The sequence below is a fragment of the Haemaphysalis longicornis genome, unplaced genomic scaffold (assembly GCF_048455015.1).
Source record: "Haemaphysalis longicornis isolate Haplotype H1 unplaced genomic scaffold, Haemaphysalis longicornis Haplotype H1 scaffold_4, whole genome shotgun sequence".
Taxonomy (NCBI): Eukaryota; Metazoa; Arthropoda; class Arachnida; order Ixodida; family Ixodidae; genus Haemaphysalis; species Haemaphysalis longicornis.
This window is the reverse complement of record NW_027526361.1, coordinates 38,469,488-38,485,771: the sequence shown is the minus strand read 5'-3', so window position 1 is coordinate 38,485,771 and position 16,284 is coordinate 38,469,488. Positions and strand designations below refer to the sequence as shown.

Below are 16,284 nucleotides of genomic sequence, written 5' to 3'. Positions count from 1 at the left end.
CCTGGAAGGGCGCTTCCCCTGCGAGCACACTAAAGTGAGCGCGACCACGGAAAGAGAGCGGCGAGGGAACGGGTGCTGGCCGTGTTAACCGTAAGCAGGCACAAAGGGCGCTTCCGTCCAATTCCGGGTCAACGTGTAAAAATCCGCCGTTACCGCCCCCTCAAATCCGCTTCTCCACGGAAGCTTGTTACATCTATTTTTCTTTCCCCTCGCTAAACTAACGGCGGGCTCCCGTGTAACCCGAATCACAAAGTTTCCCTTCGAAATCCCCGCAGCGCCTCGACCCTCTTCAAACGCTCGGGGAAAAGTCAAGCCTCTTTTCGCCGGACTTCTTAGCGCCGCTTAAAGCTCCCCATCTTTCTTCGTGCTTCGTGCACCGTTGGGCCACTTGGCGTTGTTTTCTCCCCTTTTAGCAAAGCTCATCGAGGCTACAAGCTGTCACAACACAGTGCCAGAACTAAGGGGAACCGGGCGGGGGAAAGGACGGGACCAGCCTTTAATCCTCAACTAATGATCCGAGGGCTGCGCGGATAATCTCGCTGGTCGATTCCACCCACATTGGTCCGGACGCGTGTCGAAGGGCACCACCGAGGGGTCCACCTGACTGTCAGGTCGGGGGGGGAACGTCTCCAGTCTCGGTACCTCGTCTCCCGGTCTCCGTACCCTGCCACCCTTCGACCCACCCACCCTTATGGCCGGATGGGTGGAAAGCTACACGAGGAACTAACGAAGCCTGGCGCACCTGACACTCTCGAACACAATCGGCCCTTGCTGGTGTAAAAGTTTAATTAGCCGTCTTTCACATCAGCGTCGCAAGCGACGCGTGTAATTGAACGACGGAGAACAGAAATACGTAGGTTTCATTCGTGCTAGGGTTCAGACATCATGGGTGATATTATTTCTCAAGAGTGAACTAACGGTGCACACCAATTTGTAGTTTCACAGCTTTCCCGTGGCTCTTCAAATCCGCGTCATTACCTTTGTTGCGTCCATGCGCAATGTACCAATTTGTAACAAATCGACAAGCAACCCGTAAGCTTATTGAAAGCAACGGAACAGTCACTAGTATAACAGATTACAAAACAGTACGATCCTGTGGGCACATGTTTGCGTGTAAAAGAACCGTACTCCCCTCACCCACCTACAAAAGCGCTCATAAACTTCGCTCAACTCATTTCGGCCGTAACTCGATTTACCAGCACCGGCGAGAAGAGAAGAGCGATACCACAACAACGTCGCTTCCGCTAATACATCGCCTCTTCGCCGGGTGATGTTTTCGCGGTTATCCACACGAAAGGACTTGCTGCTGCGGGACTCTGCATGTCCGCGATAAGGCGGACACGCAGAAAACAGGCTTGTCGCCTGACAAGCTGTCTATGCCACCCGTTCACCAATGCCGACGCTATTGTCCCGGCGGGAATACGCAGAGAAAAGGGGTTTCGCTACAGAAAAAAATGGAAGGCCCCACCAGGTTCTCTTTTTTTCCTTTTTTTGCTCTCGTCCTTACAAGCTGCTGCCTCGCCTGTCTCGTTTCCTTAACCTTTTTACGAGCTGCCAACCCGTAAAGCGGGGAACATTTACGGCCTTCAATCCTCTACCCGACGCCAAAACTATCCAGAGCGGTTGCCGCTACTACTTTCCGCTGCGGACAAGGAGCCCGCTAGGCCTACTGAATAAATGGTCGTCGATCTAAGCCTTGTAATAGCCGTTCTACTTCGGACATTAGTGAAAAAATACAGCTGGCACTGTTACTTAAATTTCATTCAGTTTATTGATGATTTGTTGTTGCTAGAGGTTAAGCACAGAAATCGTAGAAAATAGGGGTGTAAACGACGTCGTCCGTCGTTTTTAAAACGACGTTGACACAACTTTGGTTAAGGTTTATTTTTTGCAGGGAAAGAAAACGGGAGAATACGGGAACGGCCGCCTTACCACCCGAGCCGACTGCTTAGTCAAACACAAGCGCAGGCATTGCCGCAGAAGCGATACAGGCAGCCCATGGGGCTTATACACCTTCTACCCACGGGGTAAATCTAAAAAAAGAAAAGCAGTCGCGTCGGGCCCGCACACTTGAACATCGGACGCGCAGTACTTTCAGGGATACACAACGCAGGCTCCGTAGTCATAGGGGCGCCCTAGGAGCAAGAGGGGAGAGCTGGGAGGCGGCCCAAAAGAGAAGCGATAGGAGGCGACCAGACGATCGCGCCCGCGCTGCGCACTCAATTTGTTTTGCGCCCTGCCCGGCACGCACTCGAAACGTACACCGTCCAGAAACGTATTCCCTTTGCGTCGGAGGTGCCTTGCAAGCGAGAACTTAAAATGCACCGCAGCAACTCGCCGGGGACCATACGCGGGGTGTCTACGAAAGGGGGAACGGGTTCCCCCGTGGTGGTGTAGGTGCGAAAGCGAAAGGGGGAAGTCCACCACTTTCTCAACTACTTCGGCAAATTCTGCAACTTTTAATTAACTCGAACAAACGCGATAACGCTCGCTCGCGATGTGGAGGAAGAAGCGGGAACTAGGGTGGACAGCGGAGAGAGCCGAGCTGTATACCTAAGGCAACGCTGTAGGCTCAGGGCGAATGGGAAGAGCTCCCCAACGCCAGCGTCGCGAGAGTCGGGAGGCTTTCCTTATCGGCACCTCCGCAGTGTCCCCGACGAGCGTTTTCGAGGTTCCGCACTTGAATAGGCTCTAATCTAGGCGCTATCGCGACGATGGGCTTAATGAGCGCTTACTCGGTGGCGGTGGCTGCGGCGGCGTAAGTCGGCGATAACGGACTGCACGACCGGCGGCCGCAAGGTGGCCGGGTTTTTGTTGCACGCACACGCGAGCTCCTAGCCTCCGCAGGCGCTACTGACTCTGGCTGTTGCGCAACGCCACGCATCATCCCTTCTTCCCGACTCCCCCCTCCGCCCCGACTCCGAGCTTATCTCATTTGCCTCTTTAAGCGCACTCCAGTTTCCTCTCATATTTCAGCGAGTCGGAGGGGTGGTGGTCTACGTCCGCTGCGTTCTATTCGGTGGCAACCGTAGGTTGGTCGGGGCGCTAAGACATCCACACACACACAAAAATAGCATTGAGGATCATACTTAATTTAGATCGCAGGTAACGCGGTAGAGATGTGTTCATAGTTGTGACTTCGTTCGTGTAAAAGGAAAAAAACTACGAGTTTTGTAGGCCTAAAAAATTCACGCAACCGACTCGATTACCCCGCTCTTGCAGTTACATCTGACGGGTGGAATACCTCGAGATGATTCTTGGCGGACCAGCAGAAGCTAAATGCGCTGGGAAGCTAAATCGTTCAGTTGAAGTTGCGGTTAAAAGCGCGAGCACCGAAGTCTGTGTTAAGCTTGGTAGGGAACGCTCTGAGTATTATTCTGGGCATGCCGTTATCCCAAGCAAAAAAGCTCATTAGGTTTCTATTTGAATATTACAGTTAGCAGCTGCTTTCCACGTAGGCAATCATGCAGACGAAGACCGCGGAGAACGTGCCTAGAGCGGTCCACCAATCACGTATGCTTGTTCCGATGTTAACCACAAGTTAACAAAATTTCTTATAACTGTTCTCGGTTAAAGCGAAAGCTTTCTTAGTGGGGCCGATGGCGTTCTGTCGGAAATCTAATACATTTCCCCATAGGCTGGTTGGTCGACCGAAAAATCTCTGATGAGATCTCTGTGTGTGCGTGAAACCAGGCTCCCATAGTGTCAAAATGGCTACTTGAAATCTAGTAGCCGTCCTGACTTAGCGCAGCGCAGTCCTTGTAGCGTATCTCTCTCTCTCTCTGTATTTGCCTTTTTTGCGCTGTTTTTGCCTAGATTATGTACCAACACGCCCAATTTTTCACGTTACGCTACTTGCTAATCGCGAAAAAGGAACTGTTCTAGCTAAGACAATACAGGCATCGATCATGAAGAAGGAGTACAATAGTGTAACTTTATCTCATAAATCACGCATCGGTATACATTAACATCGTTCCCAGACACGTCGACTTTGAGCGAGAAAAATCATCGCATCGGTTACTTCCTAGTTTGCTGAAGGTGTGACGATCGATTGTACGCACTTCCAGCTCAGGTTGGACGCACGTATAGCTTTCGCGCTCCTCTCAAAATTCTTTAGGAAGAGATGGTAAACTTTTTTTGCTTCAGCACCGTCTCAGACTAATCGTGGACCAGCACTGCATCACAGGAAAATAAAGGAACCCCCGCAACACTTTCGATAAACGCTTTCACTCTTTCCTTCGCGTCTGGAATCACTGCGAAAGGTACGGTTATCGCCAGCACGGAGCAGCAGTGCGTGATTTACTCGTCGCAACAGATACGCCTTCCGTTTCTGCTTTGTTTTTGTCGCTTCATTTTTAGAGTTGCTATCGAAAAGTGTTCATTGCTGCGACTGACGGGAAACCGGCCAACAACCGCGCTACATGGCCTCAGTGACGTAATTCGGGCCGTCGAAGAACGTCGACACCGGGAAAGAGAGAACAATCTTTTGAGCGAGTTTCCAAGTTATCTGATGGGCATAGAGCAGTAATTTTTGGCTGAGGTACTTCGCGACCCCCTAATCTAAGCACTGGGTGTGTTGGGTGGCTACGTTCTGCAAGCATTCAAGATTTCAAAAAAAGTTGAAGAAAGTGTTGCAGGTTCCCTTTAAAGGACAGCGATATATTCAAAATTTGCATAATCATTGGGCGCTCCGAAACGTCCTGAGCACCTGAGAGCGTGATAAGCACGAACATCGGCCGATCGATGGGGTTCCTAATGCACTTGCATGGGCGTGTCGGGAGTTACGTCAACGCGTGGCGGTCGTTCCTATCTTGTACGGGACGCGTCATTCCTAGCGTGTAATACACGCTACGTCTCAAGCCCGCAACGCAGCGAGCTTGATTGAAATTACGAGGAGAAAAGATAAGGCTCCAGCGGGCCGGGCCGGGCCCCGCCCTGGGACTCAAGGGGGCGGAATAAACAACACGCGCGTAAAGCAGCAACCCACGCCAATCCATCATGCGTTATCGTTCCCAGGTTTCCCACGTGTCCCGATTCATTCCCTTGAACTTCTTAATTTCGGCTCTTGACCTTTTAATCGTGAGCCCCGATGGCTGCTAATTGAAATGTATGCCGCCCTACGCGGAAAACTGTCTTTGACGCACGCCACCTATTCGGCTTTTATTACTGCGCCGCTAAACGCAGCGTAAGTGTGCCCGCGGCCGCTTTTCTGATGCAGGCGAAAAGCAAAAACGCCCGTGTGTGCGAGATTTCGGCGCACGTTGAAGATCACCAGGTGGTCAAAATTAATCCGGAGCCCTCCACTACGGCGCGCCTCATCTCCTGCGTTGCGTCGGCGCGTGAAACCCTACAATCAGTCAAATCAAGTGTGCCGGCGGCGAAATTTCCTTCTTTTATTTCCTGACATGCCACTGGTAAAATCTTGGTCTTCTTGAGAACTTCGCGTGTACGAGGCGACACTATCAGCAGTTTGCACTGAGATTGGTGCCGTTGAGTGCAATTTAATGGGCGGCAATGTTTGACGACAAAGTTGAACAAAAAATCGAAAGTACTCTACGACGTGCAGTTAAAGCGGAAGCGAAAAAATACACGTTTTTCGCTTCAAAAATCACTTTTAAGAAATTTCCTATGCCCCAGAAAAGTACTGCTCTATTTATACCTGCGCTGTTTGTTTATTAAGGGCAAATGTCTTCATGTCCTTTTAGGCCTTTGAGCGACAGAAATTAATGAAGGATGACTACTGAATAAAAATGGTATACTTCCCCCGCTTTCTCTTCACCAGATTTTCTCTCTCTCCCTCTACCTCTCTTAGCAGTTGAGCCGATCTTGACAGTAAGTGAGAAAATACACAAGTACGCAAACTTGCCATCAACGACAGAAACACGCTGTTCTCCGTCAAATGAACCTTAATGACTACACAGCCTTGCTAATATTCCTCATGTAGGATGCCAGCCAACCATTTTTTTTTTTTTGCTCGGCTATGTGAGCTCATGTTTAAGCAAAGAAAGAAGCGAACGTGTACTCACCAGTTCAGGGGCTAGTTTTAAAGAACAAGGATCTTTGTCTTGAAGCTGCACGAAAAAAAGAACGGCAAGACGTCACTCGCTGTCTTCTGAATTGAAAGTAAGTCACGCCTAGCCGGTATGCACTTCATATGGAAGGCAAAATGACATTCATGCAGATAAGAGTGCATATAAATGCACAGTTCTGGTCGAGGGAGTACAAGCGGCAGCAACAAACATAGTAAATTTTATTACCTGTCGGTGTTTTATTCATTGAACATCTTTATTTCATGCGCTTTCCATCTATGTTGGCGATGTATTACTTATGTAGGTGTCTGCTTCGTTTAAAGCAAAAGCCAAGGCAATAGAAGGAAAGGACAGCTTTTAAAATTGATAGTGAATTCAGGCAACATGAACCTCTAACTATGGTCTCTTCCGACAGCCGTAGAGTTGCTGATAGCGATATGGCATAGCATAAAATTTCTTTTCGTGGAGAGAAAACGATTCGATTACTACAATCGCCAGGTGAACATTCACGCTTCCAAGTAGGGTCCAATTTAATAAAGCGGTAAGCAAACTTCCCAAGCAACGCAGAATGGGACGTCTCCAGCTGGCCAATTAACATCTGAACATATACGTGAACAATTGCTGGCTGACTCAAAACCGGAAGGTATGTGCAGTCACTTGATTTTAATTATGCCCATGGTGACGCCTGTACATATGAGACAAGCTCATGGACATGCGCTAATGCCAGAACTGGGGGGGTAACTTGAGTTTTCGTTGCTAAATAATGGGCGTAGCACCATTTTGTATCATTGTCCAGATTATTTCCCAGGTAAGCAACATTTAAAGCTAAATAAAAATTATCTTAAAGTTAGCGGCTGCATGGTTGGCTGGTCAGAAGGTTCACGAGGGAAGATTTTGTGCGATATAGACGAGTTCACTGTAGACCGATTCTTTTAAAGGAGCGATAGTAGTCGAGGACATTCAAAATTGTCTGTTATGCCTTGAGGAACACGTGAAAAACACATGAAATGTGAAAGCAAAGGCTACAAGAAAATCTTGTTTGAAGCTGTCTGAATCCCATGATAACGGCTTGTCACAGATAGAAATATGGCTGCGGTCGACCATACAATATTTCTTAAAGTGAACATTTGTAAGACAAACAACCCAGGGGCGTAGCATTTGGCTTCACAAACACCGCAAAAGTTTGAAAAGTCCAAATAAGTGGCGCTGTTTACCGACTAAAAAACGGCGCGAAGCAAATCACTTTTCGGTCGCGACTTGACTCGGTCTAAATGTCAGTTTCAATAGACGTGTCAGAAAGAAAGCAAACCAAAATTGGCATATCGTATTCATGACCAGCACAACCAAAGCGGATACAAATGCAAATATAAAGTCGCGTCTACTGAAAGCATCGCAGGCGGCACACTCGGAGACTATTTACTTCGCAGTATTGAAGCCGCGGAACTGGATAAGCGCCCCTATAGCGTCCACAGAAGGAGCGGGGGAGGAGAATGACGAAAGAAGACATAGAAAGGTCCCAAGAAGCGATCTATACAGCCGCCGTCGCCGCCCTATAGCGGTGGATATGGAGCCACCTCAACTCCTTCCGCGCCTCTGCAACCTGAATACAAAGTAAGTCATCTGTGCGAAATGGGTGCGCTCCAAAGGAGAATCTTGCCCGGAGGTGAATGGCGCTAGGAGGATAAGGAGGATGGAGATGAGAAGGAGGAAGGGGAGGGGAGTGCGCGCGTGTGTACGCGCAGAGCCACGGGGGAGGAGGGACGCTGCGGCAAACAATACGCGCATTTACCTTTGTTGCTTTCACTAGGGGCGCTTTCTACTTAACGACTCTGCGCTCCTGGCGCCTCCATCGTTCCGCACCCTCCGCAGGACCTCACCACCTTGTGCCTTCTCCCTCCCGAGCCTCATTTCTCTCGCTCACCATCCCTCCCTCCCTCTAATTTCTTCCACCCTCTCGGTTCAATGCCTCGCAGGGTAAAGGTAAAAGCAAGAGGGGGAAGAGGATCTCGGCGGCTCTTTTCCCCCTTCAGAAAACTGGCGGTCTTTCGAGACTTGCATACAGAAGAATGCGCGCAGCAGGAGTGCCGCAGCCGACCGCCGTGTTGTGCTGCTGGCTGAGAGAATTCGATTGAATCGCTCCCGGAGCCCGTTTGCTACGCGCGCTTTGCTTTGTTTCCGCCGCCTTCGTCCGGATCGTCCTCGGGGCACTTGTCTCGGGACGCAGCATGCGGCGTCCTCTTCTTGCTGCTCCCCAGCCTCTTCCTTCGCTGCTTCTTGCACGGGTCATGGGTCCCGCTTAATTAGCTGATTTCCTCGTTTCACCCGCCCGGAGCTCTCAATAATTTTGCTCCCGGCGCACCATCTCTGTATGCCGAACTTCGAAGAGAAAGTAGATTATGACTGATAATGTTGGAGAGGTGGCTGATGCAAACCCACTCAACGCTTGGTGTGCGGAAAGCGAACCGCAAATGGACTGAAAAAAAAAAAACAACCAGCAGATGAGGTACACTAGACACAAGACTTCCGCCCTCAAACCACCCTTCTACGTGACTATAAGACCCCTACCCCGGAGCGCAGCGAGGTTCAAGTCAAGCTAGGGTTTGACGCACACTCTACACAGAAACGGTGTTTTCGTGGCCCTATTATCTTCAAGCCTTTAGAGTGGGATAATGTACAGTGGTATTCATATGATTGTCAACTAATGCGCAAGCATTCCAACACCGCTTCCATTAATTTTATTTTTTTTGCGTCTGCTAAGCAATGGTCATTTACGCTATTGCAACGATAGCTAGTTAATCTGGAGCAAAACCAAATTACCTCGCTGTCGTTATAATAGTGCAAATGAACATAACTTGCCCGGCAGAAAGGTCAGTTGTTTGCAATTTCCTTTTTTTTAGTGATAAGTATTCCACGAAGTTCATTCGGGTGACGACGGCTTTATTTTTGTGCTATGAGAGCTTTCTTATCTGAGCTTTGTATTATCTGAGGCTTCATAGACGCTTAATAAGTGTCTTAATAAAGTACAAATTCACAGACCAGTCAGTGACCTCCAATGATAGGCCTCCCCGGTTATCAGTCCCGGATCGTCACCGGACTACCCGAGACGCGACCCGGCACTCGATCTTCCCGTGTATTCTTATGGGACTTCCGGTCGGAAAGCAGTCCCCGGGCTGCCCGCAGACCGTCCAGGACTGGTAAATCGACGATGCGCGATGTTTACGCGTACCACGCCTTCAACTATCACTGAGAATCGCTAGTTATCCCGAGAGTGCACGGAGTGCAACTAAGCCTCACTACAGGTCATTTTGTTCTTCGCTAGGGCTTACGGAAAGGTTTAATAGCGCGGAGCAACATCACAGCTAGACTTCGAACGACGCCGTCAGTGAAAAGCGTCGTTTCTCCCTCAAACGCTATGGGGAGACCGTGACAAGTCGGCAGCGCAAAGCGTTTTGCACCACCGGCTGAAATTAGATACAATCCCATCGGGGCGAAAAAGCGACGCCCGAAGCCGGGACACGCACGACAAAGACGCCGGATTTAAGAAGCGAGGCGAGCAAAAGCCGACAAGAGATAATCGCCTCGAGCTGCAAGGACAGCAATAAGACGGCGAAAAGAAAACCAGGAAGCGCACAGGGCCCGGGGAAGAGAAGCGCGACATTACAAGGTCCGCGAGTAACTGGAGATTGCGGCGTAAGCCATTTCATTCCGGCGTCCATCTCCCGTGAAACTGGCTTGTAGGAGGAAGGGGGAAAAACAAAGCAAAGCTCTACGCGAGGGTTTACGTTTGGCATCCCCGTTCTCATGAAGCTACTAGGCGGACCCGCTGAGGGCGAGAACCAGCCGGAGGAGGCGATGGGGAGAAATACCCACAGAAGCGACGAAACGAGTCTTCGCGCTCATGCGGAAGCCTCGAAGCCGTAAAGGCTAGTCGGGGACTTCTCGCTGGCGTTTCACGGGCCGACTTTTGGGTTCCCCAGTGCACGAAGATGAAGCGGATATCTTTTTCTCCCTGCCCGATACCTACTTCGACGCGGATAACCTCCCTGACGCTTGCGCGAGCAAGAAGCTACCAGGAAGCCGCTAGCAGCTGCTGTTAACGCCAAAGTGCAATGAAGAAAAATTGTGGAAAAAAAAAACGGCGAAACGTGGCGCGTCTTCTGAGGGGCTTTTGGAGCTGCGCGCCAGCGGTCAGCTCTGGCGACTTTGTTTCCATTGTGCTCCTGTGGGTTTCTCCATTAGCCAAACGATGATTCATCTGTTACGCTCTTCTCCCTCACCGCCTCCATCCCCCGCTCCCCTCCAAACCTCCCCAGCCCCGACTTATGACCCTACCGTGGACAGCTCATATCGGGGTTTGCCTCCATCGCATCACCGGGCTGCGCGCTCTGCGCTTTTACGCACCGCCTTACCCTGCTCCACTTGGCTTCGGTTTTATATTTTTATGCTGCTGTTTCATCCTCTTCCTTCCCGTTAAAAACATAGTGAGTCCACGTACCGCTCCTATGCCGCTGCTCATGGCGCCGAACAATACGGCTTAGCTATCGTGGGGCTCGTCCTAGGCGACTCTACGGACGTCTCCTCCTCGCATTCGCATTTCGCCGTTCCCGGCATACGAGGAGGACAGGGCACCCCTGAAACCAAAACACGTGACGGACACGGCGAACGGAGCCAAGTGGCACGCACCGGACGCGCTGACCAGCCGTTGCGCGCAAAGAAGCTGGGGAAAAATCTGGGGGGAAATCCCTTGCCTCCCTCCCCATCACTTCCCCAGAGACCGCCTGTGCGCTGATGCTACAAAGGGCACGTAGAAGGAAGTTCTGTGTCTCCCCGATAAGCTTCACGGCCGCCGCAGATTTATAGCCGTGTCCAGATGTCGGCCGAACCATTTCTCTTTCTTCCTTTAATTTTCATTGCTTTACTTCCGCTCTACACATCGCACCATTCGGTGCCTTACTTAATCATTAAGGAGGGTGGAAAAGTGACGTTGCTGGCATTTGGCGGCGAAAGGCAGTTGTTACGCTTAATAAGAAGGCCGGTTATAAGCAGTTATTGGAAGGGCGATGATACCTTGGTGAGATCACTTGGATCTCTGCTTTCACGCCTTTAATGAGTATGTTGGTGTTCTTATTATCAACGGAATCACCTTTAGCCAAAAAGCAGGAGCCCTCAGAGTCGAGAAATTGGCGTTTCACTCGCGCTGACCACCCACCCGAACCCGCGTTGGACAGCCGAGAGCTAAGATACGTTTACGTGATACGGGTAGTTTCATTTAAAGCACTAATTCATATTGACTGAGTGCTTTCACGGTGATTAAAAGAGGAGAATGCACGCTGTGTGAAATGTGCAAGCAAGCTCTGGTGCGCACGTACCTCCATCCCCCCCTCTCTCTCTCTCTACAGCTTATGCTGAACGACCAAAGTAATGGCTGAAATATATTAAAAAAAACTGTGGTTGATTCCTCTGTCATGGGAATCAGTAAAACACGAAAGTGAAATGTGCGGCGAAATCTGCAGCTGAGCATGATTTGCGGGGCGGCGGTTGTCTTGTGGGTGTGCTTGGCGAGTAACGTCCTGCTGGCGGGACGCTTCGGCAAATGTGTACTGGCATCATTTCCGTTACGGATATGACATCAGTGAAATCTTGAGGTATCCCGGCATGAAACTGTTTCGTGTTAAAATATAAAATCTGAAAACGAACCATTCCAAGTATAACGTAATCTTTAGTGCTAAAGGTTGTTTCCCCGCAACAACACCCTGGCTGCAGGGGTGCACCCTTTGCAGGCCGCTTGCTTCTTTGTACTGGCGTCATTTCCATGGCAGATATGACGTCAGTGAAATCTTGGTGTATCTGGGAATAAAACACCTTCGTGTTAAAATTTTCTACACCTTAGTCTGCCAGTAGAAACATTTGAGAAGCCCACAGTGTTCCTGCAGATAGAGCAGGACGGGATTTCTGTACGTGATTCTCACCGCCATCATGAAGGAACCGGTTCTGACACCGCAGAACAGGATGCTCTGGAAATTACGCTGTAGCTTCTGATAAAAGATACGAAAGTACCACCTAATGAGCGCATCGCAATGTCGCAAACTCGTGTGAGACAAATAAACCGAGATTTCATTTATTCCCTTGTTTAATACCGTCGCAACCCCCTGTGCGTTTTCGCAACCTCGCACCGGCTCCAAGCTTATCGTCCTAAACATGTGTTGAGTGGTGGCTCGACAATCTGTTGTTCAAAAGCGATAAAAAGAGAAAAAAAAACAGAAGAGGGCCGAAATAGCGATCAGCATCTATTGGATTTGACGCAGCCGTGCTTAAGAAAAGGGAAAAAAAAAATCAGTCCTAAGGGCTGCGCAATGTCATAAAACTTGAAGGTGATAGAAGACCCAACGCAAAAAGACGCGTAAAATACAGCAAAGCGTCTCTGCCATGCTATTAATCTTCAAAAGTGAGTACAAAAAGAAGAGAAGCCCTTGACGCAAGGAAAAGGAAGGATCGGAGCTCAAGTGTAAGCAAGCACGAACACACTATCTCACCCTCTTTTTTTTTTGTACGTCCCCTTATTGCTTTGTTTATGCTTTTAATTCATCCGTGTTACGTGGAAAGCATAACCACCGGATTACGGGTCCCGATAAGGAGTGTTCGCGGGTCGGCATTGCGTGGGCAGAAAAAGTATTTACCGCTCGAATCTTTCTGCCTTTCTGAAGATGTGTTTCGAAACAATTCTCCGCTTCCAAAACTCACCATGATTAAGTGTCTCGAGCGAAGCCTTCTTTCATCTAGCCGCCTTGGCGCTCGTGTGTTTCATTCGTCGGTGACTTGGGTTTTGGTTCTTCCATATCTTAACGCAGCGGAAGCCCCTTACGCTCTGCAACTGAAATCTGTCTTGGGCGTATTAGGCGTCCTTATAAAGAAACTAGAACACGATTAACTGACTCGCATGATGCTATATATCATTGCGCAAGACCTTCACATGAGAAATATTAAGAGAAAATAAAACGTCAGACCAACGTCGAGAAACTGGACGGAGGAAAAACTATTCGACTCCATAATTTAATCAGTTATTGCTGCTCACTGTAAGTAGCTTTGCTTTGCTCATTTGAGGCAAGACTGCATGAAGTAACGTCAAAGCTTTCTCAGGTTTCTGCAGCGTAGAAAAACATCTTGATGGAAAGCCCGACGACGTCAGTGTAGCATAGTTGGCCAGGAAAAGCTACACGCGTATGAAGAGTTTAAACGAAAACAGGGAGTTTGATGACAGCTGACGAAACTTAGCAGCTCTGCCTGAAACGCAAGTGACAGCATTAACGGCACTCCCGGAAGGACAGTTTGTATGCTTCAAGGATTTTCTTAATTAAAACTGCGAGTACGGCTTTCTCGGAAAAGAGCAAGAAAGACCCGTAGTGTAAGACGCTGTACTGTAGTAGGAGCGAAAGCTCAAAAGAGCGAAAAAATAAAAGTAAAAATAAAACGTATCTGTCAGGTGCACCCGCGAGAAAGTAATTTTCTGGCAAATACGCAGCCTGACAGACAGATGATGTAGATGGAGCTTTTCCGCCTAAGAATGTCTTAAGCAGTAGTGTTACAACTGAACACTATGAAAAAACCTTCCGTGATTATTCCTGAAGTAAGGCCGAAAAACTACTTCTAAAGCGAACGATTTGTTTTTATTTTCGTTATTTTTTGCTCACATAAGCCATATAAAGATAAAAGAACCGTAACTCACTTATTTGTGAGATCCAAGTGCGTACTCGACGTCAACTGCTTCCTGAAAAATATTTTAAGAGCTTCCGGGCCCGGGAACAAGGTTTGTGCGCACTTTTTTTCGTTTTTTTTTTTTTTAATTCGGGTGCCGACTCACTGCGAAACACAACTGCGCTCTATTGTAGGTCGGTAATACTCTCGGACTCACTGACCATTGATTGGGATGGAAGCAGCATGCGGAAAAGAGAGCTGCCGCTTTGGTCCTTGCGCGGGAGGAAGCGAAGTACAAGCGATGACTCGGTCTCCATACAGCGCAATCTCGGTTCGACATCGGTCGGCATTCGCACCACCCCGAAGGCCATTTTGCTCGCCCTTCCGCGTACACGCACGCACATCCCCAACTCTAGCCCCCGCGCATTATGGCCGAGCTCGTCACCCTCCCTCGCCCGGCCAGCTTGCTGATTGCCGTGCAGACACGCGGGGGTGTGCGCGAGGTACAAGGCCCTCACGGGCGTCGTTCTCAGTGCTCCTGCGCCTTTTCGCTGTTGTTCGTGTTCCCTACTCCTCCGGTTCTCAGTCCGCGCAGCCCAAAACATTAGGAACGTAGCACCTGGCGGATCTATCAGAACTTTGAACAAGGCCAGCCTGACTGTGCCCCCTCTGGCAGTGGCGAACATTTGGCGCCATATGTGCCGGCCTTTGGTGGGTTCGTATCGCTCTGTGTTATGCGATTTCCGCCCTTGTCTAACCTTTTATATTCCCCGTGTGCTTTTTTCTTTAGGCGGACCTTATCGGGGAGAGCAGCGCGCGGCCCAATGATGCAGTGAAGCCCGAAAATAGCCCCGTCGAATGCCTAACGTAAACCGAGTACAAGAGGGAGTTGGGATTTATTGCATCAGAGTGCCAACGCGTGCCCGGGTGAGGGAGAGAGTGCGGCTTGCGCCACTGATGTACGACCGAGGCGCGCGCAGCGCCACACTGACAGAACCTAATACGCCCTCGAGCGACAGGCTCGCGAGTTGCATAGCCTCGCCCCATTGCGCATCGACAGCGCGGGCAGGTGGCATTTATCAGGTCGGCTATCCTCGCTATCCTCGCCCGCCCACTGCAATTCTACGCGGAGTCCTAACACGGACCCCGCGGATAGTGACAAGGACGCGACTGGGCAGGACGCCAGGACGCCTTAGACGTTGTCGTGAATAACTGGTTTAGTTCATGCGTGACAGTGCTGCTACAAAGTTGAACTTCACTGTTCGTCGTTAAGGTCGCTTTCAGGGCTTGGCAGGGCCCAAGGGCGGCTGTAGCGGATCACCGTAATGCGTAGATTGCTTGCCGAGTTTTCGATGGCGCCAGACTGGCCACGTTCTTTCTTTTTTTTTGTTTTTTTCGTCGCTCGTATGGTCATAAGCAAAGAGATAAGATGTGTTGGTAAGCGCAATCTATTCCTGTCGCATTGTTTGCCTTCAGGTTTAAAGCAGCTGCTAGAGCTGGTATACAAGGTCAGCCGGATAGTTTCTGATCCTCCAAAGTGATCAGTGGGGATCTCCACAAATCAAAGAAGTGCGAAACGCATCTCCGAAGCTAGAATTTTTTGGCTCCTATGCCGTGTCTGTGTATGTATGTATGTATGTATGTATGTATGTATGTATGTATGTATGTATGTATGTATGTATGTATGTATGTATGTATGTATGTATGTATGTATGTATGTATGTATGTATGTATGTATGTATGTATGTATGTATGTATGTATGTATGTATGTATGTATGTATGTATGTATGTATGTATGTATGTATGTATGTATGTATGTATGTATGTATGTATGTATGTATGTATGTATGTATGTATGTATGTATGTATGTATGTATGTATGTATGTATGTATGTATGTATGTATGTATGTATGTATGTATGTATGTATGTATGTATGTATGTATGTATGTATGTATGTATGTATGTATGTATGTATGTATGTATGTATGTATGTATGTATGTATGTATGTATGTATGTATGTATGTATGTATGTATGTATGTATGTATGTATGTATGTATGTATGTATGTATGTATGTATGTATGTATGTATGTATGTATGTATGTATGTATGTATGTATGTATGTATGTATGTATGTATGTATGTATGTATGTATGTATGTATGTATGTATGTATGTGTGTAACTAGGCAAATAAGCAGCCATTTACGTGGGAACATGTGCATTCGTTAAGCTCTCATTTTTCGGACTCGCTTTTTCCCCTTCACAATTCGAAAACGCCTCCCGGGGGCTGGAAGCCTCCGCTACCAATCATAAACTTCGGATAGCGCGCGTCATCCTTCTGAAAACGAACCAGACAAGAAATCTTCAACGCTGCCAATCTTTGTACGCATTTTCTCCGAGGCCCGCCAGCGGCTTCACCTTCCAAGCGCCCGCCCGCGCCGACAGGAGGCCGAGGGGGGCGGGCGAGAGGACGGGCCACGCACCGGCTGGTCCCTCCCGAATGCCGCACCACGCGCACACAGCCTCGGCAAGAACAAAGGGGGCCAGGGGTGTTTGTTA

General features: G+C 49.1%; 1 protein-coding gene across 2 annotated transcripts in view; it reads right to left on the bottom strand.

The window, feature by feature from the left end:
• Window positions 1–16,284, bottom strand: part of LOC144178522 (irregular chiasm C-roughest protein-like) — a 413,379-nt gene that overhangs the window by 248,250 nt on the left and 148,845 nt on the right. For both annotated transcript variants that reach the window (XM_077706443.1, XM_077706440.1), the window contains exon 2: window positions 6,027–6,071. The gene's annotated coding sequence lies outside the window, so the exon portion shown is untranslated. The remainder of the gene's footprint in view (window positions 1–6,026; window positions 6,072–16,284) is intronic.